Source organism: Mytilus galloprovincialis, chromosome 2 (genome assembly GCF_965363235.1).
Source record: "Mytilus galloprovincialis chromosome 2, xbMytGall1.hap1.1, whole genome shotgun sequence".
Classification (NCBI taxonomy): Eukaryota; Metazoa; Mollusca; class Bivalvia; order Mytilida; family Mytilidae; genus Mytilus; species Mytilus galloprovincialis.
In genome coordinates this window covers 58638118-58661107 of record NC_134839.1, presented here as the reverse complement: position 1 = coordinate 58661107, position 22990 = coordinate 58638118, and the positions used below count along the sequence as shown (strand labels likewise).

At 33.2% G+C, this 22990-nt stretch overlaps 1 pseudogene; it reads left to right on the top strand.

The window, feature by feature from the left end:
• Nucleotides 1-12331: 12331 nt before the first annotated feature.
• Nucleotides 12332-15834, top strand: LOC143062516 (uncharacterized; annotated as a pseudogene).
• Nucleotides 15835-22990: the final 7156 nt, after the last annotated feature.

Sequence of the window (22990 nt, the reverse complement as noted above, 5' to 3'; positions counted from 1 at the left end):
GATACATATTGATAAATAGTTTTACAGGCAGTTGTTATAAATTTTTGAATTTGATCATTTCGATTTGTAATGCCGTTTTGTAATTATCATGGGGCATCTGTCGTCTTTCTTGGTCTTCCCAGCTGGGTGTTTATCTGCAATTTTTTTTCTCTTTTAATACTTTGGTATATTACTTTCCCTACACACCATGCGAAATTATCACAATGTGGGAAAATGTGACATTTTTATAAACGCAATATATGAATAGGTAAAGGTGTACATAACAAAATCAAAATATCAGAAAAGGGTGGGGTAACAGGACCCCAGTGGCACCCCTGTCAATTAATCATTAAAGTACCCCCGTCCCCACCCGATGTTATCAATAATCGAATAAATCGGATGGAATGGCAACTTACTTTATCAGATTTCAAATAGAATATTATTTTTAATCCCAAGCTTATAAACTAAGGGTTGAAGTTACCCTGAATTTGTTTTGCTTTTCTGCATTACAAAATTAGACCCCGTTTACACTGACAACGAAATTGAATCGATCTTTATTTAAGATCGATCTTATTTAATCCAGTGCGTTTACACTAAAACATAAAAAGAACCGGTGTGACCTTTATTTTCCTATCTAAACATAACATTCACCTGAAAAAAGATCGATGGCTATTGATCTAAGCGTTTACACAATAAAGAAAGATCGATTTAAATAAGATCGATCTTTTTAAAACCACCTCTAGAGGAAGATCGATCTTACCCATTTACACTGGACCAAAGATCGACCTTAGTAAAGATCTTTTTTTTTTGTCAGTGTAATAATGATATCGAAGTGATAATCCGTGATCTGAATTTCTTATTTCAAGATAATTTCAGTTTCGCAATCTAAAAATTACGATTGATAATTCGTGATGTTTTTTTTAATCCATAAATCCCAGTATCGCAATCCGAATTAAAAAATGCAGGACAGGAATTTCGAATAAAAAGGTAGGATGAGCAATTGGGCAAAAAAAAGGATAAACTTGTAAAAAAAAAGCAGGATCAAATGTAGTGAAAAACAAAAAGGCAAGACCAAGGTTACATCCTACCCCCCCCCCCCCCCCCTCCCCTCCCCCAAAAAAAATTCAAAAGTAGCACCCTTAGATGACCAACATCTTAACCTTGCTAAATTATTAAATTATCAAACAGGAATGAAAAAAGCAAGACAATCGAGATAATTAAACGGTGACCATAATTTGAAGAAAATTTACATTTATGGGGTCGACCATTTGGTTATTTTCGAGGCGTAAGGGGATGGTGGTGATGAGGATATTCATAAATAGCGCGTCATGCCAAAAACTAAAAATAAATAACGGACACCATGAAAAAATGAAATTATCTCATAGCACAGTCGCCTGCAGATTTCTTAATCATAGCGAAAAGGGGGGGGGGGCATAATATATTTTTAGTAGTATTTAGGTCCCGATCTACAGCTAGATGGGAATATGATGTTTAGATGGAAATATGATGCTAACGTGGGATAGTCTCAACCAATCAAATATTGATGTAGCTATCAACATGTACATACAGTGGAATAATATTTTTAGTAGTATTTATATATATATATATATCATGTTTTATTTTCCCCATTTTTCGCTATAATTATGACATCTTCAGGCGACTGTGGAATCACTGTTGTCATAGCAAATAGAGAAAATAAATAATTAATCCCAACCCCAAACCCAGCCACTAAATTAATTATTTATTTATGATAAACAAATCTCACATATCACACATTGCATACATTTTAAGAGATGATTTGTTGTGACACGTTGTTTTTCAACTATTAAGTAATTAGTACATGTAGTTACATTGTCATTTTCTAGAAAATTATATTGAAGTGTCAAAAAGTAGATGTCTTAAAAATAAATATATTTACTAGTAATCAGAAACATATAAAAAGATATACGTCTCTGATTTTATATACTATGAGGTACTCAATATGCGGCTTATCCCTTGAGGGATTATCAAAGGACATCGGTACCCCTTTTTGTTTCAGTTTTTATCAAATTAAAGCTTTAAAGATCCTACCTGGTATACCCATCTCTTCGCCAATTCTTTGCCACTCTGACTGTGTAATATCGGAATCCATAGTAGATGGATCCCATAAACATGCTGTATCCCTTACAAGATGGATCAGCTTTTCTCTGTCAAACCTCGGCTGCGTCTTTTTCGATGCCATGATTGGAATGAACATGTGCTTGTTAACCTTTTAACCTATTTATTTTCCATAAAAAGTGTAGCGATGTCGCTATGAAGTTGAATAATTTCAACTCGCTTGCGAAAGTTTGCGATTGACCTTGCGTTAATGGTTTTTGTAAGCGATAGAAGCGAAATATTCGTCGCATCGCTCGTCGCAACCGAAGTATAAACCCACCTTTATTCATTCTTATGTGACGTCATTTTTCATTTTTTGATGATCTGTTTTACAAATTCAAATGACGTAATTTTTTCGTCATTTTTCAGTTTCAAATAGGATGTCACTTGGCGTAGAGGTTTAAACTTATTCGGATGTGTCTACTTTTGTGTTTCAAATGTCTGGTTTTATAAATGTATTTCAGTTGTTTCCTGTAATTAGTTAATACTTCAGTTTTATCATGTACATCTTTTGAATATTCATTTTATAACATTTACTGTTTGCAAAAGTATAAATTATTCTAAATTATAGGGATTTTCTGGTAACTCACAGAAAACCCTTGCCGTTTTTGGCACAACCTTTTTGATCTTTTGGTTCTCGATGCTGTTCAACTTTGTACTCGTTTCGGCTTTCAAACTTTTATATCTTGGCGTCACACGTAGGTCTTGTGTGGACAAAATACACTTGTGGCGTATTAAAATTTTGAACTTGTTGCCTTTTGTTGGCTGTTGTTCGTGTGATTCTTTGTCAATTGTGTTCTCCAATTTATTTATATTGTAGTCCTTTGTTGTCATTTTGATGTTATATTTCACATGGCCATAAAAGTGCGAGGTTTGGCATGCCACAAAACCAGGTTCAACCCACCATTTTTCCCTTTATAAATGCCCTGTACCAAGTCAGGAATATGGCCATTGTTATATTATAGTTCGTTTCTGTGTGTATTACATTATAACGTTGTGTCGTTTGTTTTCTCTTATTTTTTAGTGTAAATTCACATTGCGATAAGACGTGTCACGGTACTTGTCTATCCCAAATTCATGTATTTGGTTTTGATGTTATATATATATATGTTATATTTGTTTTTTCTCGTGGGATTTTGTCTATGAGTGTTACATTTTAGTGTTAGGCCACACCAATTTTATTTCTTGTTCTACGGATTTTTGAACTCCAAAATTTGGGGCGAGCGAGCGATTTGAAAATTTTAATAAAAAAATATTTAATTTGCAAATTTTTGAGGCGAAGCTTGAAAAGTAAAGGCGAGCGATTATAATTTTTTTTTGTAAACATAAAATAGTAGGTTTTGACAATATTAAAGCTTGATTTATCACTTGTACTTTGACATTTCTTTAATTTCTGAAGTAATTTTTCCCTGTTCACCAATAAATAATTAAATCTGGTCAATGTATGTGTGACTGACAATAAGACAATTCTCCATCCAAGTCATAATCAGTTTGGGGACAACCCCTAGCTTAATGTTATAAATATCCCTTTTACATGTTTTATGAGGGATCAATATAAGTTATAATATATTTGTTTGTACAAAAGGGCTCACATTTTCTCAAAGAACTATATATCTATCTGGTATTAAATGGTCAAAACATGTCCAAGAATTTTGTAATATTCCTGGACTTTAACCATGTTAACACATTTACTTTAACAATTTAATATTATTCAAAATAAGTGGACCCATCTTTTAGAAAAAGTTGTTTAAAATATGATGTAACTCTCCTCTTTTTTAGTACAAATTCTAAGTTGTCAAAGGTTTTGTATTGAAGAACTATACACATCCTTGGTATTTCTATTTTCTTTTCTACATCAGTAAAATGACCCCTTGTCTGAAGGAGGGTTGTTCTCAACCTGATAATAACAAACACATGTCAAAGTACGGCCTTTTACACAGGGCTTTGATACAGACCAAACATCAGGCTATAAAGGACCCCAAAATTATTAGCGTACACAATTCGAACAGGAAAACCAACGATCTAATTTATATATATCATGTATATCCAAACGGGAAAATACCAATGAACAACATCAACAAACGATAACTGCTGAACGACAGGCCCCTCAATCAATCAGGACAGGTGCATAAACATGCAGCGGCTATGGACAGTTTTGTGTCGCCAGCATACAATATAATTGCAGTTGAAGGCAAATCCTTCAGAAGTTCTTTATACTTTATTCTCTTTACAACGAACATTTCTTTATAGGCAATATAAGTATTAGGGGGAAAGTAACCAATTTTTTGTTCTTAAATTTGTTATAAATTTATATCGGAGCACTCCCGCTTTGGATAAATAGGTTTCATGCTGAAACAAATATTCTCACAGATATTTACAAAGTGTGGTGGTGTGCTTTTATGTTTAAAAATCGTTATATACAGGTTAGACTGTGATTAAAAACAAACGTTGATATCTTTTTATAATATTTACCCAAAAAAAACACGGTGCGGGAAATGGACATGTTTACATTTCCGGATGCGGGAAGCGGAAATATAAAAAAAATAAAAAAATTCTGTTTTGAAAAAAATAGGTGCGGGCGGGTCCGTCGAACAAGGAATCAAATTGGTGTGGCCTTATAACGTTGTTCTCCTTTTATATTTAATGCGTTTCCCTCGGTTTTAGTTTGTTGCCCCGATTTTGTTTTTTGTCCATGGATTTATGAGTTTTGAGCAGCGGTATACTACTGTTGCCTTTATTTAGCTCTTGTCGGCAATCTCTCGCACAACAGCCTGCCTCTTGCCAGTAAGAGAGTACAGATTTAGGGCATCCAATATGTACTACCAAGTCTACGTCTCGTATGTTTAGACCCATACCCAAAATAACTATAGCAATCACACATCGGGTCCTTCTTTCTTTCAGTTTGAATTCTTTTAAAAATCTATCTTTTGAGTCTTGGTGTGTATTGTTAAGGAACATTTCTATGAATATATAATTTGGGTAATATATGCCTTTACTCCAAGACAGAGCAAAAAAAAATTATATTTATTTTGATTTTTTCATTTTTTTGGCATTAAGTTTTAATTGTCTGAAATACTTGCAACCGGACTTTAAGCACAAACAACTATTTTTTTGTTATCTTTATTTGAATAATTGTAGACATCAAACATGTCTAATTAAATACATGCTACTTCGTGTATGATATCATGAAAAAATTCAGACTTTACTAATAGTGCAAATCAATCTATTCGCGAGAAAACATGTCTATGATATCAACATGGTCATCAGCGGGAAATTACATGTGGCATTCTTTTTACACAAAATGCCTCAACACGCAGTGCGTAAGCAATTAGACAAGTTTGGTGGCTATAAGTAGGAACACAAAATTTGTAGAAGAACTCGTAGGTCGTATTATAAGTTGTAAGTCGTAAAGGCCGTCAGTAATGGTTTGGCTTGGAAAGAAGAGACGAAAGATACTAAAGGGACAGTCAAACTCATAAATCTAAAACAAACTGACAACGCCATGGCTAAAAATTAAAATGACAAACAGAAAAACAATAGTAAACATGACACAACATAGAAAACTAAAGAATAAACAACACGAACCCCACCAAAAACTAGGGGTGATCTCAGGTGCTCCGGAAGGGTAAGCAGATCCTGCTCCACCTGTGGCACCCGTCGTGTTGCGTATGTGATTACAAATCCGGTAAATAGTCTAATGCGGTAGGTCACATTCATGAAAGGGAAGGGGATTGTAGTTACGACTTAAGAAAACATATCCGATATCATTTGTGAAACGGTTATTCCACAAATGTGACTTAATTTTTAATGCCTTTGCACCATCGTATGTGACGTCATTTTCATAATTTACTGCGTTGAGGCCTGGACTGAGTCGGGTGTGTCTATGGTCTTTCGTTATGTATTCGTGTTTGTTTTATGTAATGAGTTAATACTTCAGTTTCATTATGTATATCTGTTATATTCATTTGATAAAATTTACTGTTTGCAATAGCATTAATTGTTCTAAATAATAAGGATGTTCTTATCCCAAGCATAAAAACTTATTCGTATTTGACACAACCTTTTTCAACTTTTGATCTTCAGTGCTGTACAACTTTGTACTTTTTTTCGCTTTCGATCTTTTATATCTGGGCGTCACTGGTGAGTCTTGTGTGGACGAGGCGCGTTTTTGGCGTATTAAATTTTAAACCTGATGCTTTTTGTTATTCATTAATCATGTGTTTCTTTGTCTAATACGATCTCCTATTTATTTGTATTGTAGTCCTGTAATATTATGTTGTCATTTCAATGTTATATTTAACATTGCCATTAAAGTGTGAGGTTTGGCATGCCACAAAACCAGGTTCAACCCACCATTTTTTCCTTTAAAAATGTCCTGTACCAAGTCAGGAATATGGCCATTGTTATATTATAGTTCGTTTCTGTGTGTGTTTCAATTTAACGTTGCGTCGTTTGTTTTCTCTTATTTTTGAGTGTAAATTGACATTGCGATAAGACGTGTCACGGTACTTGTCTATCCCTAATTCATGTATTTGATTTTGATGTTATATTTGTTATTCTCGTGGGATTTTGTCTGATGCTTGGTCCGTTTCTGTGTGTGTTACATTGTAGTGTTGTGTCGTTGTTCTCCTCTTATATTTAACAAGTACAGACCCGTGATATCGCGTGGGTCCGTGACTGAATTAAAGTATATAACTATGCCTAAGCCTTATTTTAGTAATTAGTATTGTCATCTATTAAAGTCATATCGATTATAAGATACAAAGTTTTCTCTGCTTTCAAATCTTTCTGTTTGAACCCGTCGACCTGGAACTTATCATTTATTGGTAATATTAATTATTTGGAAAACAAAAGGTCCTGGCTATCCAGGAATGGAGTATTTTTTAATCAACAGCATTGTCCTATATTAGTTATCTTAGAAAGTCTTGCTGATTGCTGAATAAAACTACAATAGGGAACAATTTGACAATGATTGAATTTAGTAGTGTCAGCCCTTTCATTATGTCCCGTGTATATAGCAAAATCCTAAATACACCGTTTGGTGGTGAGCCTGTCAAATGCAGAACGTACATATAAGGTAATAGCTAACAGGTGAATATACTATTGGTATCGGTATCGGATTCGACCCGGAACTTGTTAATTATTGGCAATATTAATTATGTGGAAAACAAAAGGGTCTGGAGTGGTGTAATTTTTAATCTACACCATTGTCCTATATCAGTTATATATAGAGTTGAATTCTTTGATTTGTCGTTTTTACCCGATGACGGCTGACAAATTGGACCTCGTAATTTTAGTATTATAGATGCGTTTCCCTCAGTTTTAGTTTGTTACCCCGATTTTGTTTTTTGTCCATAGATTTATGAGTTTGAACAGCGGTATACTACTGTTGCCTTTATTTATCATGTAAATAACTGTCAGTACGTACATAAATATGAATTATAAAGAAAGCAAGCATGATTTCGTACGTCTCAACACCGATTTAACAATATAAAGCATGTAAATACAAGTAACTAAAGAAATGTAAGATTCACAACAAGCTAGAAAACAAAGATGTTATTCGAACGCCACATGTTGGCGGAATTTCGTAACGTTAAATCGGCAACTGTCAAATTTGCCGGGAACGACGAAACGTTTACAAAAAGGTACTGCCGCGATATTTAACATTCACAACACTAACCATACCTTTTTAGTATGGAAATATATGGTATAAATCCAAAAATTCATACACTTTAACATAAGTTATTGTCTTGGAAAAAACAAAAACTTATTGCTTATTTGGCTAATTCCTTAACATTTCGGAACCACAACCCCCAAAATCAATCCAAACCTTCCTTTAGTAGTTATAAACCGTGTGTTTAAATTCTATTGGAGTTACTACTTGAAGATCTTGTCTTTCCAAACATTTTTTTTACAATTCCTCTCTATCTCTCATGATTTCTGCTTATAAATTAAAAAGATAGGACATTATACATAAACAATTAATAAATATAATTTGGAATTAATCTGTTCAAAGACAAAATGTAACTTCATTTAAATTTCATGTCATATTTTACTTGAAGAATTGCCATCAAAAGCAAATACCACTACAATTGAGAAATCTGAAAGAAAAGAGAGAATGATAAAAAAAATGTTGGAAGTCAGGAAAGATGAATCATTAGAAGGTCTGAATCAACAACTGAATGCCATTTCATGCAATAACAACAGCATATTATCAAAATGCAGACCGTTGAATGAGTTACAACAAGAAGGCAAAGACTCGATGATGGACATGCTCGAGGAATTAGCAGAAAAGTATATAAAAATAAATACAGAATGTGTTCTAATGGACGCTGATGATGCCCCTTCTCGCAAACAACATTTTAAAGGGAAATTACTCAAAAAGGAGTGACCCTACCGAGTTTGTACTCGATCAGGGTTAAGTGGAAGTAAATATTGTGTATAGGTTCAATAAAATTTGGCTGGGGCAAACTAAAGTTACAGTACTATTTATTTCGTATTACCCTTCCATTTATATTGAGGCATAAATCATACGATTAGAGTGACACTACCAAATACAACCTTGATCTGTATTTTGTGGTAAGCATTTTGAAGATATCGTTATAAAGTGTCATTTTAAGATTAATTCAGTCACAGGTCAGTAAGGCAAAAAAATTAAAAATAGTTTGGTTTGCCCTACCCCTACCTACCCAGAAAATAGCTGCCTACTCAAAATCTTTTATTGTCCTGATTTGAAACATTTTTTTTTTAATTCAGATAGGCATGAAGACTAATAAACATCTGATACTTGCATTTCTCTATGCCAAAAAAAGAAAGAAAATGCCTACCTACCTACCCACTTTCTCAATGTTTGGGTAGGGTTTGGGCAAACCAAAATATTTTTAAGCATGGTTTAGGTCAGTTGTCAACTGGCCTATTAGTTTCAAAAAGACATCTGAAGGAAAGTAATGGCATAATACACATATAAGTCATGTGATCAATAAACTCTAAATGTAGTACTTAAAAATATTTCATCTATTCACAGAGCATCAATTTTGATTAATGTACTTGTTGCTGCAGCTGGTAAAATCTCGTCATCAGTTTTAGCTCCAATATCTTCAGTATACGGTTTATATATATTGATGTTTCAAAGGAACCATATGATGTCAGCATGGCAGAGATGTATTTCAGCTGTCTGCTTGAGAGGTCAGCTGGAAGATTCGTTAATAAATACTACTAAAAATATTCGTAAAAGAGGGACGAAAGGTACCAAAGGGATAGTCAAACTCATAAATCTAAAACAAACTGACAACGCCATGGCTAAAAATGAAAAAGACAAACAGAAAAACAATAGTAAACATGACACAACATAGAAAACTAAAGAATAAACAACACGAACCCCACCAAAAACTAGGGGTGATCTCAGGTGCTCCGGAAGGGTAAGCAGATCCTGCTCCACATGCTTATGTGATTACAAATTCGGTAAATAGTCTAATTCGGTAGGTCACATTCATGAAAGGGAAGGGGATTGTAGTTACGACGTAAGGAACATATCCGATATCATTTGTGAAACGGTAATTCCATAACGGTCAACCAACTCGTGATGGCGTCAGTAAAATTTACGAAGGGATGATTTCAACTTCACCATTTGGAACTCTTGGTTTAATAGCTTCCTTGTAAGCACCAACCCTCTATCAAGAAAATCATGATAGGAAATGCAAGCACGGGAATATCGTAACTTAGCATTTCTCCCTAGACTAATAATAAAGATTTCATTTGTATTAGACATGTTACGAAAATGTATATTCACGTCGCTGAGGTTGACAAATTACACTTTAAATGTTGGGACTGTGTCAAAACAAAACAAAAACGATGAATTGTGTATGCATTGAATATTATTTAAAAACTGCATTGATCTTTTTGGAGGCAATTCCGTATGGAACGAATATTAAATAATAGAAATATAAGAAATAAATATTAAGAGATTCAATGATATTTTTAAGAAACTCTAATGCAAGAATATGGTGGGAGGGGGCGATCATGTAAATGCAGTAGATGTGCGGGACAACGGATACACGGGTACATACGTGTGTGAATTCTTCGGCGAGCCCTTAGTGTAAACATATTTTATTAATTATATTCAGGTACATACATAGGCATTTACATAATAATACAAGTGAAATAATTAATAGAAAAACAAGAAACAAGCTGTTAGCTTATATTAATCTGTTTCCTGATAAGAACATTTCATATTGTAATAGACCTTGCAAATAATTTAAGTATTATAATCTGTTTTATACCTACTCGTGAATATATATGTAACGGTGATTTTTATATAGTTTATGAAAAGCAAACAAAGGAGTGTATTAATTTTGATCCAGTTAATTGCCACCTTAATTTTTATATAACGGGGTATGTTTATTTTAAAACACCTAAATCCCGATTATTATTGTCTTTTTCAGTTTTAGCCATGGCGTTGTCAGTTTGTTTTAGATTTATGAGTTTGACTGTCCCTTTGGTATCTTTCGTCCCTCTTTTATACAATTTCATCCTGAAACATGTTGCATTATAGTTTAGAAAATTTACTCCCTGTCATATTGCTTCGAAGGCACGTATTTCCTTCCAACTTTGTCTTAATCTAAACAGTTTCAGCTCAATTTGTTTTTTCTTTATAAGGGGTTTATGATTGATTGATTGTTAGTTTCTTAGCATCCGGTGGCAAGTATTTCATGCATGTTCAGAACGATAAGATGTTTGTGACACCAGAAATGATAGGAGTAATTGGACATAGTATACACGATCATATCCCAGGACGACAACATATATATATAAACTTTCTACAACCAACCGTCAAATGATGGTAATTTTGTGGTTGAGAAGCTACCCTTGCTATGTAAAGCTGTATTTACTCCTTGACGTTTCTGTTCATGATGTCAGTGCACAAATAAATGCCTTGATTCCAATTCTTTGGAAAATATATGCTCCCAATATTTCTTAGCCAACCGAAGAAAATTTGCGCTAACTACGCGATGGGTCACACAGTGGCATACATTACTCACAGCGTTAGCTGCAATCGACAGAACCTATCATGCCATTACAGACCACAGACAGAGCCTGAAGAATAAATACTACGGACACAGACATTGCATTGATACAAAAGTGATTGTGGACAACAGAAATCATATAAGATTTATTCGAAGTGTTTTCCTAGGACACCAAAATGATGCCTAACAGAATAATCTATTGCCTTTTATTGTACAAGAATTTTGTTTTTCGCCCTCATTGTCCCATACAGACGCCACCAACAAAGAGCTAAACACAAGCAGAAAGAAGAAAATGTGAAAAAAAATTTGAGTATATGTCGAACACGCTATAATGCGCTTGGAGGTACCAAAGAGAACAAAAAAACGTAGAGCTTTGTGCCGGATTAGTGGAGCGACAGATTTAACTTTTTCAGGATCTGTAATACAACAATAAAAGTACTATCTAAATTGTTTACTATGTATATATTATCAATCTAGAATAGAATGAACTTGTATAACTCTCAGTCCCCCTTTTTCTAGCCCACCCACTCCTGCACGCGTACACCTTCTATGTCTTGTGATGGCCAGCAATGATATCACAATAGCAATTGTCAACTAGGATGTTACATAATGATGTTCTAGATAAATGTGATTTGAATTAACAGATTAACCAGGACGCACAGGATTTAAATTTTACCTGTTTAAATCTATAATCAATGTTTTGACACTATCCCTAAATTTAAAGTCTACTTGTCAACCTCAGCGTCGAGAATATACCTTTTCGTAACATGTCTAATAATTAAAAGACTAAAACAAATAGAGTCAACATTTCAAACATTGAATTTTTGTGTTAAGTATTACCATGCTTTTAAATGAGAAAATGCAGCAAATACTGGTCAATTGAAATTTTGGTTGGAATTTATTTTAAAAACTGTTGTTTTAATAATTAAATTATCACATCTAGCAACGCCAGGTGATACATGTAGGTAATATATCACCTGTAACTTCACTTACTTGAAATTCTATTCACCTGTAAAAATTATGCATGTTCAATAGATTTTAAAATGTCTAAATTTATAAAGTTAATACCGGTAAATACCAGGGGTGATAAATGCCGCACGTTCTTGAAGGATAAGCAAGTCTCACATAAACTTCACAATTTCTCTTGATTACCTGTATCATTCCATCTTTTGCTTTGTAGGCTTTAACAAAACTTTCTCAATATGGACTTGTCCTTTCGCCTTCATCAAAGTTGAGATTGCAGGACGAGGCAGCAATAGCCAGCAAAGAATTAATCGTAAACATGCTGTCCTGCAACCCTTTGGCTAAAATTACTGGAGATAATTTAGATGTTTACATCAAAAGAGATGTAATTACAGCTACCACTAGGAACAAAGAACAGAGATCTGCATCTGTTTGCCTCCAACATAATACTGCCAAGAATTGCAAACACTACTATTTCAAATGAAGAGCCTATTAAACTGCCGCACATTTCTGCAAAAGATATAGAAATAAAGAGCCAACAACGAGTTCACATAATAAAATCGTATAAAGTAAGGGTTTAATTTTATGTTGAGATTTACAAATTTCTAAATCCAAATAATTCAAAATCTAATGATTTGTTTTAATAATAAGTCAAACCCTAAATATTCCAAACAATTATGCTTTACAATTTAATCAGCTGGAATCATTAACTAAAGATGAACAATTCATTCCAGCAATTGTAACCTGTATATACATTTATGTACTAGCAACATTATTACCTTTCCTGGTTTATTTAGTATGCATCACAAAATCCAAAGAGATAATAGCTTAACTATTTTATTGTAAACTAAAAAATAAAACAAATTGACATATAGCATGTGTATAGTAACCAGCTAATTTATTTAAATGTAACATTTTCATGTGAAATGATTATAACCTTATGTTTGTGTCCAGCATATTTTATTAAAAAAAAATCCCTTCCATTTCAGGCAACCATTGGCTGCGGATGGATGTGTGATGTCTTGCAGATAAATCACAATTATGACAATTACATGTCCCAAAAAAGTCAGACAGAACAATAACCTATCATAGATACTAACGAGTCCAAGCATGAAGACTGTCTAAAGATCATGGATCACTATGAAACGGTCCTCACACAACTATATAATGAGGCTCATGGTATTAACAACAATGTTAGGGTTGTTCCTAAAAAAAACTACCCCCTTAAAAAAACAACAAGAAAATAATAATTAATTGGAGCAACACCCATTGTGCATTTTAGTATCTCAAATACAACCAACAGCATGAAATTAAAACTAAACTTTCATGTGAAGGACAATGTCATAGTCATTTTTAGGAACAGCCGTTACCATAATTATTTAAATATTATAAGACAATAGCTGTCTTCCAATTTGTAAGCATAACCATATTTTTACATAAATAAAACATTGGGTAAACAAATGCAAGGTTGCAATTAAAACAATAATTGATCAATGAATTACACTATATGAGATTTTTTTAACAAAATAGAGCAGAAGAATTGAAATTTTACCTGTATATGTCCAGTATGATGGTGTTACTTTGGTCTTCTGGAAATATATATATAATAAAAAAAAATGTACTAGATATTAACCCATATAAGGGACAGATATTTGACCTGTGTTTTATTTAGATGTACAGATGTTGGCACATGCATTTAAATGATAATTTGATCGAGATTTCTGGTTTATGTTTGTCTATTTGTTTCTCATAAATTATTTGTCATAAATAAGGCTGTTATACATTTAATTTTTTCAACATTTTTTATATCATGGACTTTTGCAGCCGTCCATACGGTATGTTTTTTTCTCATTGTCAAAGGAAGAATTGTTGCATATAATTGCAAACATGAACTTCAACTGCACAAGCTACCAATAAACAAACAAGTTTCTCTTTACAAATTTTTCAGGTTCAGATGAAAAGTTGAGGCAGTTCAAGGTAGTTACAGGAGGAGATCAATTGACAAGGAGTCGGCTAAACGAGTCAAAAGCCTTAAGAAGCTTGTCTCCAAATTACAAGAAGCGTTTTGATGATATTGATCCTATAGTTATTGAACTTTGGCATGTGAAACAAGATTTGCTTGAGGTATTCTTCAGTAACCAAACTATTAATACTGCATGCTGCAATGCTAAAATTTGAATACTTCTTTGATCTCTAAGAAACTTAGACAAACTTTTAATTTCAATTAGCATGATTAGTGTTGAGGTAGATAGGGTTTCTTCTTCCATCTTGAATTTAGAAATACACAAGAATGTACCAGAAAACAAGGTATAAATCTGTTATAGAATGTGCAAAGGAGTAGGTCCGGTAAGGACCGATTTTGGCCTCAAATTTCAGGTTCGTCTGACGAAAGATTTTGACCACTTTTTAAACACATAAGTGTCTATTTCATTTGATTCAATTAATTTATGTGAAATATTTTAACTAATTTAGTCATTAAAAACGGTCCGATTCAAACTGAAATATGAAAAATCTACCAAATATGCCGAAAAATGTCACTTTTCAGATGGTTTTTGTCAAAAATGAAAGTTGCCTCATCTGTGTTCATCCTCAACCTTTATATAAGTTATGTATTATCATCAAATACAACTTACATTTCAATATTCAGGATGAACATAATGCGGCTTTTCGTTTTACACGGAAACCGTCTAAAATTTAACTAAAATGCTAGAATTGTGAAGATTTCAGTAATTTAGCATGACTTAAGGGTAGTTTAGCCTATTTCAAAGCCAAACTGCAGATAACAGATGTGTCTGGCAAAGTGAAAGGGCACTTCAAATCCCACATGGCTTTTCTATCATTTACTGGTGAATCTGTAATTGCAGAACAAGGAAGACAATTCATCAGTGACTTAGACATTCAAACAGAGGACAATGATGACAATTTGAAGCTATAAATAAAATATTAGATTTATTTATTTCAAAATTTGATTATGTTCCTCCTATTAATGATAATGTTTTTTTTATGCCCTGAAAAGGATGAAATGTACAACTACTTCAATAATTTGGCCCAGTGGTTTATACACATTGAGGTACTGAACAAAACAGCTAAGGATGGTGACATAACCAGCATCATACCTAATTTGTTAATGTCTTTGCCCTTATTTTATAATCATTCTACTTTAAGCAAATATCTGGTTGAATGCATTAATTATGTTATACAGTTAGAGTACCTATTGTCCCCCCTAATGAAACTGCGTGTTCTTGAAGGATCATTTGTGAATGTTGAAGGAGGGAGGTCGAACAATGTAGAAAGTGATCTCCTTCAAGAACACTCAGTTAGAAAACAGAAGTTTTTAATTAAACAGCTTGGTGCTAATAAGACACAGAAGGCAATAGAAAGAGCATCTGCAGCTGCTGGAGCCATTGCTGCTATCAATGACAACATTGCCATTTCGTTGGAAATTACACCCAAGGCATCAAGGCATATAAAAACATTATCACCAGGAGAACAACAGGTTATGTCGGACGTGTTACAAGACTTGAAATCATTCAAGTTCACTCCAGGAAGGAAGTATGAAGGATTTGAGAAACTGGGAGAAAATTATTTTGCATGCATTGATGGCAGTAAGATGAAGATTGACCTTGACATCATTGTCAATCGGCTTCTTTCGGGCCATGTAGATTTCGGCAATGATAACATTGACAGCAACAGTGACTCTGACAGTGATGATGATGATATGCCCGACTTGTAATTGTTTTAATATCCATATTATCAATTAATTCATACTCCCTTTTTATCCAGAATCTGTTATGAACTTTTATCGTTTAAAACCTTCAGCTGATAAAACTTAAGTATTCTGCATATATTATCAGTGATTTATGTTTACTTCCCAATGAAGTAGATGTTGCATCCATTTAAGATAAATATTCCTTCTGTGGCCTTATTTCATCTAATCTGATGGAGTAAAAGAAAATAGTCCCGGAACTGAAACGATCACTATACGGAGTTAATACTTTGTATGCAACTGAAGTCTGATGATATTTTGATGCGACTGTCATTTAATGCAAAGATGTATCGAACGTTCAGTGTTTGAGATGCATAGAATAAACACTAGTTCGTTCAAAAGATACCACGAGCATGAAGAATTCTAATAGTAATATTCAAAGGAGGGACGAAAGATACCAGAGGGGCAGTCAAACTCATAAATCGAAAATAAACTGACAACGGCATGGCTAAAAATGAAAGACAAACAGAAAAAAAATAGTACACATGACACAACATAGAAAACTAAAGAATAAGCAACACGAACCTCACCAAAAACTGGGTGTGATCTCAGGTGCTCCGGAAGGGAAGCAGATCCTGACTCTCATACATAATGTCTCGTATTTAATCCATTGTTATGACGACTTTGAGAAATAAAAAAAAAACAATTCTTTTTTGGTAAATGAAATCAATAAGTCTGCGTTTTCTGTCATTATTTAAAATGAATGCAAAACAAATTGAGATTTCAACTTCGCTGAAGTTGAACTACTATACTGCCTTAATTAGATGTGCGGGATATATAAATACCCAACAACGGCACTGTTTAGGAAGGACGCATTTCCATCTGACTTGACGTTAATAAACTCTTAGAACAATTAATTGAGATTACAAATAATAAAAAATTACCTGAGATTACAAATAATAAACAATAAATTGAGAGTATAAATAATAAACTTTCAATAAGTCCGTAGGTTAATTATACCCCCGCTTTAAAAAAAAGTTGGAGACACTGTTTTACATCTGTTTGTCCGTTAATCCATCCTTGGATCCGTCCCATGAATATTTTTTAAGTCGCATCTTTCTCAGGAACTATAAAACAAGGATTTATGAAATTTAGTGTCAGGGTTATAACATAAATCAGCTATACCGTGAAATGCGTTTTCAGATTCTTTACTCAACAACTTCCTGTTTACCGAAAACTTGTGTATATGTTCCGGACCAAATGAGTATTTGGACCATATGCGTATAATACTCGATAAGTTATTAGCGGGCCGGACCATATGAGTATTTGAACCATATAGGTATTTTTTTCAAATTACATTATAAACGTATCAATACAAAAACTCTAAATAAAAAAAGCAATGATGGTTACATGACAATGTATTAATTTTATATTTCAAAGACTACGTAAAAATTAAATATTGATGCCCTAGTTAGTTTTCATCGCTAAATACATTCTTGCATGTTGGCTTGAGGTGACAGTTACTTCCACACGGTATCATAGCTTTTTTGCATTTACTAGTCCTGGTTGTGCACGATCCTTTTCATTTACATCTTTCGTTTGCGAATGAAAAGTTAGCCTTTTTGCAGCTGCGTACAGTGATACCGAGGTCTTGGGCCATTCCGATGTATCTACGATGTTTTAAGAAGCTCTAGATCTCAAATATCGTAACACGACTGCAATACACCATAGTCGACATATTGCCATTCACTCGTTATGACCATTGGTATAAAATGTGTTTATTATAGTTTTGACAAGTAAGAAAACTTAACTATTTGAAACTTCTAATTTTTTTTAGCTAATCTTTTTGTTATGATTATAAATTACCTTTATGATAGCGTCTTTTTAATGAACAGTCATACCATAAGAAGAGTTGAGACGTATTTAAAGTAAACTGTTACAGCGTGTTAATTACCCCGACATTACGCGTATGGTCGGACCATATGAGTATATACCCATATGGTCATGACCATACGCGTATGGACCAAATACTCATATGGTCCGGAACATATATAATGTTCTTTTACTTGTCTTTGTTCTATTATTAATATTACTTTTTCTGTTTGGTCTGCTTTCGATGATATCCATTTGACGTGGCTCGGTACTTATACATCTTTATAGGGTTGATTAAAAAATATATATATATTAAAGCAATGAATGTGGTTGTTAAATTTGATACAGGCTTATTTGTGCTTCAGTTTTAATTATTTGTTTGTTTTTGTTCTAATTAAAATGGAACAAAGTGATGACTGTTGTACCCCTATTTTGTCAATTTTACCTTTTATGTCCCGTTTTGTTCACGCATCGTTGTAAATATTATGGAATTTGATGCGACCGTCATACAGGTTTAGCGCTCTAAAACCAGGTTCAATCCACCATTCTTTACATTTGATAATGCCTGTACCAAGTCATATATGACAGTTGTCCATTCGTTTTTGATGTGTTTTATATATGTTTTTCATATGTGACGTAATTTTTCTGCGGTTTCAGAAATTTCATATATTCAAATGTGGCGTAATTTTTAATGCCTTTTCACCATCGTATGTGACGTAATTTTTAATGCCTTTTGAGCATCGTATGTGACGTCATTTTTATAATTTACTGCGTTGAAGCCAAGACTGAGTCAGGTGTGACTATTCTGTGTTGGTCATTCATTATGTATTCATGTGTGTTTTATGTAATGAGTTAATACTTCAGTTTCATTATGTATATCTGTTATATTCATTTGATAAAATTTACTGTTTGCAATAGCATTAGTTGTTCTAAATAATAAGGATGTTCTTATCCCAAGCATAAAAACTTAGCCGTATTTGACACAACCTTTTTCAACTTTTGATCTTCAGTGCTGTACAACTTTGTACTTTTTTTCGCTTTCGATCTTTTATATCTGGGCGTCACTGGTGAGTCTTGTGTGGACAAGGCGCGTTTTTGGCGTATTAAATTTTAAACCTGATGCTTTTTGTTATTCTTTAATCATGTGTTTCTTTGTCTAATACGTTTTCCTATTTATTTGCATTGTAGTCCTGTAATATTATGTTGTCATTTCTATGTTATATTTAACATTGCCATTAAAGTGCGAGGTTTTGCATGCCACAAAACCAGGTTCAACCCACCATTTTTTCCTATAAAAATGTCCTGTACCAAGTCAGGAATATGGCCATTGTTATATTATAGTTCGTTTCTGTGTGTGTTACATTTTAACGTTGCGTCGTTTGTTTTCTCTTATTTTTTAGTGTAAATTGACATTGCGATAATACGTGTCACGGTACTTGTCTATCCCAAATTCATGTATTTGGTTTTGATGTTATATTTGTTATTCTCGTGGGATTTTGTCTGATGCATGGTCCGTTTCGGTGTGTTGTTAGTTACATTGCAGTGTTGTGTCGTTGTTCTCCTCTTATATTTATGCGTTTCCCTCAGTTTTAGTTTGTTACCCCGATTTTGTTTTTTGTCCATGGATTTATGAGTTTGAACAGCGGTATACTACTGTTGCCTTTATTTATCATTTGATTTGTCATTTGATTAGGGACTTTCCGTTTTAAATTTTCCTCGGAGTTCAGTATTTTTGTGATTTTACTTTTTTGTATCATTTTACACATGATTTCCAAGTTGAAATTTTTTGTCATATTTTTTCAGCAACTATTATACACTGATTTCGGAAATTTAGTTTCGGGGTTTATATAAGTCAGCTATCCCATGTGATGCGTTTTCAGATTCGTCACTCAACAACTTCCAGTATACCGAACACTTGCATATTTTGACGCTATTAAAAGTATCTGATTTTTTTCATATATCATTTAACCCGTTTAGATGGTGAATAATAACAAGTAAAACTTAAAAGAAATAAAATTTCAATGGGGTTAAAAACTTCAGAATTTCCGTACAACTTTTACAAAAAATCAAATTAATCACCAGTTGATTAATATTTTAAATAACTTCTTGAAACCAGATCTTTCCTAGAAAAAAATCCGGTTATATAAATGGTGAATTATGGCGGGCATTAAGATGGAAACAGTTTCCGTGCAATAACGTAGGTTCCGTACAAACAATATTGAGGCGTAGTTAAGGGGACAATAACCTTTTTATTTCACGAATATCTAGTTCGTCAGTGTTTTATAATACCGAAAGTGAGAACAGACACAAAGTTTGAAGAAGCTGCAATTAATCTTTCATCAGCTCGAATCAGGGGTATGTCAATGAACGCCTCGTTCTTTTTATAAAAAAAAGTTCAGGGGAAGGCACCAATACCTTGTTGATATATATCCCAAATAAAACACGATGGTCATTAAGTATAGATTCTGGGTTTTGACATTGTTTATCATTTTAATAACGTATAGTATTCTTTTATTCGTCTTTATGAATATTAATTTAGTTGTTTTTATATCCCTTGACGTGACTTTGTACTTGTACACTCATCCCATTATTGTGTTTCTGTTCTATAATAATTGTTGTATTCTTTTCTTTCATGTTTGCTAATGTGATTTTGTCTATATGCCTTTATGTGCTTCTTTTGTTACATATGCCTTTTTGTGCTTCTTTGTTACATATGCCTTTTGTGTTTCTTTGATGCATATGACGTGGCTCAGTACTTATTCATCACGTCATTGTGTTATTGTTCTTTTATAATTTTTTGTATTCTCGTCTTTCACTTTTGCTAATGTGTTTTATCTATATGCCTTTTTGTACTTCTTTGTTACACATGTGTTTGTTTTTGTAGTGATTAGGATTATAACACAATATTGACTGCTGTACCCCTATTTTTGACAATTTAACCTATTATGTCTGCTTGTTTTGTTCACACATCGTTGTCAATATAATGTAGTTGGATACGGTCATACAAGTGAGAGGTTTAGCTAGCTTTTAAAACCAGGTTTAATCTTCTATTTCTACATAAGAAAATGCCTGTACCAAGTCAGGAATATGACAGTTGTAATCCATTCGTTTGATGTGTTTGAACTTTTGATTTTGCCATTTAATTAAGGACTTTCTGTTTTGAAAATTCTATATGGTTCAACTTTTTTCGAACGACTGATTTTGTGTTTTGGGCATCATAGCCTTGTACTTTATATATACTTCCAGATCTCTATCGGAGAGCGACGGAAATCGCCTTGACTGAGCAATGATCCTGTCGTTGGATGCGGCATGGTGTGTTTGAACGACTCTAGAATCGACGTTAATAATTGAGATGAATTCCGATAGTCCTGATTTAATTCGACGAAATGTAATGACGCATGCGGTCATATATTTTCATCAAGGGCAAAAGAGTTGAACGCTCCAAACAGTTAAAAGCTTGCAGTTTGAAAAAAATAATTTAAACTGTTTTTTTGTTGTCCTTTTTACGTAGAAAATAATAACTGGGTTATAATAAATGTTCATATGTTCAAGGAATTGAAACTTTGAACAAACAAGTTCTTCATTCAAAAGTGTAGTTTAAAAAAAACCTTGTATGGCTTATCAAAGAGGGGAAACATTTTATTTGAACACGAGAAAGTGGATGCATGAAGTCTAGAAACGCAATGTAAAGGCCAGGGTGTGTTTCTCGACATATTTTTCTTTCCATTTTTATAATAATAATATTCATTTTGATAATTCATCTCAGTCCTAACTTAACTATTTACTATGATGTGGATTTATACATGTTGTGTGGTGATTCAAAGAAAAAATCATGCAAAAATATGCACTGGTTGCTTATTTCTTAGTTTTCTATGTTGTGTCATGTGTACTATTGTTTTCTGTTTGTCTTTGTCTTTTTCATTTTTAGCCATGGCGTTGTCCGTTTATTTTCGATTTATGAGTTTGACTGTCCCTCTGGTATCTTTCGTCCCTCTTTTAAAATCAGAGTACTTGAATAACAAATTTGTAAGCGTTTCACGGTACTTCTGTCGATTAATTTCAACGTCCTCATTATAGATTGACATCGTTTTACTCTATTTGATCAACAAAATCCAAGGGAAATGATAAATATTCTTCGATTGTTTTGAGTTATATCAATCGGCCATTGACAAATAGTTTATACTATATCATTGCAAGGCAAATGATGCATTAAAAAGTAGTAAACCAGTCAGCCACATGGTTGGAAGTAAACAATTACAGTTGGGAAATTTTAAAAACTTGAAATACAGATACCGCTACCAAAATTTCAATGGCTAATATCTCGAAAACAAGCACGGTGACCTTTATATTTTTTTGTTCGTTGGATTCCTTTATTAATCCCCTTGTCAATATAAACCAGTGTTTTGAAAAGTTAATCATTTCGAAGCTGAGAAGGGAACTCCCTTAAGTACAAAAAGGAAAAATAATACATTTGGGATCGAAATTATTCAGAAACGATCAGAAAATATTTTTTATGAAAATCCAATCAATTCAAAAAGGATGGGAAATTGGGTAATTGAAGATGAGACAAATTTTTATAAACTAAAATACTATACCACCATAAAACAAAATTCTTAGTTCACAATTGTGGATATATCTCTCAAACCAACAAGCCTAGGACCCTAACAAAACAGAAGAGAGTCTTATTACTGGACTGTAAATGCATTTTCCACAGGATTATTCACTCAATTTGTAAGAGGAATGACGCATATCAAGTGTAAAAAATGTCAAACCATTAAAAATCATACACAAACAATACTGAATACATGTATATCTACATGCGTGCGCAAATTATCGAATGGTAAAACAGGATCAAACTCCGAGAAATCATAATTGTTTTGGGGAATTTGTTTAATTTGTATTAAATTAAATACTGTGGATTCATTTATTTTCGTGGAATGCTGAAAACTTTCATTTTCGTGGAAATTTGATTTCGTGGTTTTGTCAATCACTGTATACAAAGCATATTGAAAATATGTTCTTTGTTGACCATTTGAATTCGTGGTTCAACTGTACCCACGAAACCCACAAAAATTGGTATCCAACGAATAATAATGAAGCCATGTTATGCAAAATCAGAATTAAATTCAGACCAATCGACCCTATTTTATAAATGACATATACTGTCAATGATTGTGTTGGCCGAAAGAGAATTTGTATAATCTAGGACATAGTAATTAAAACTATATCAGGGAATTTTTACTGATGATCTACCGTACTCTATCAACGGTTGACAATTTAATCTTTTATATTAAAATATAGAAATAAAATA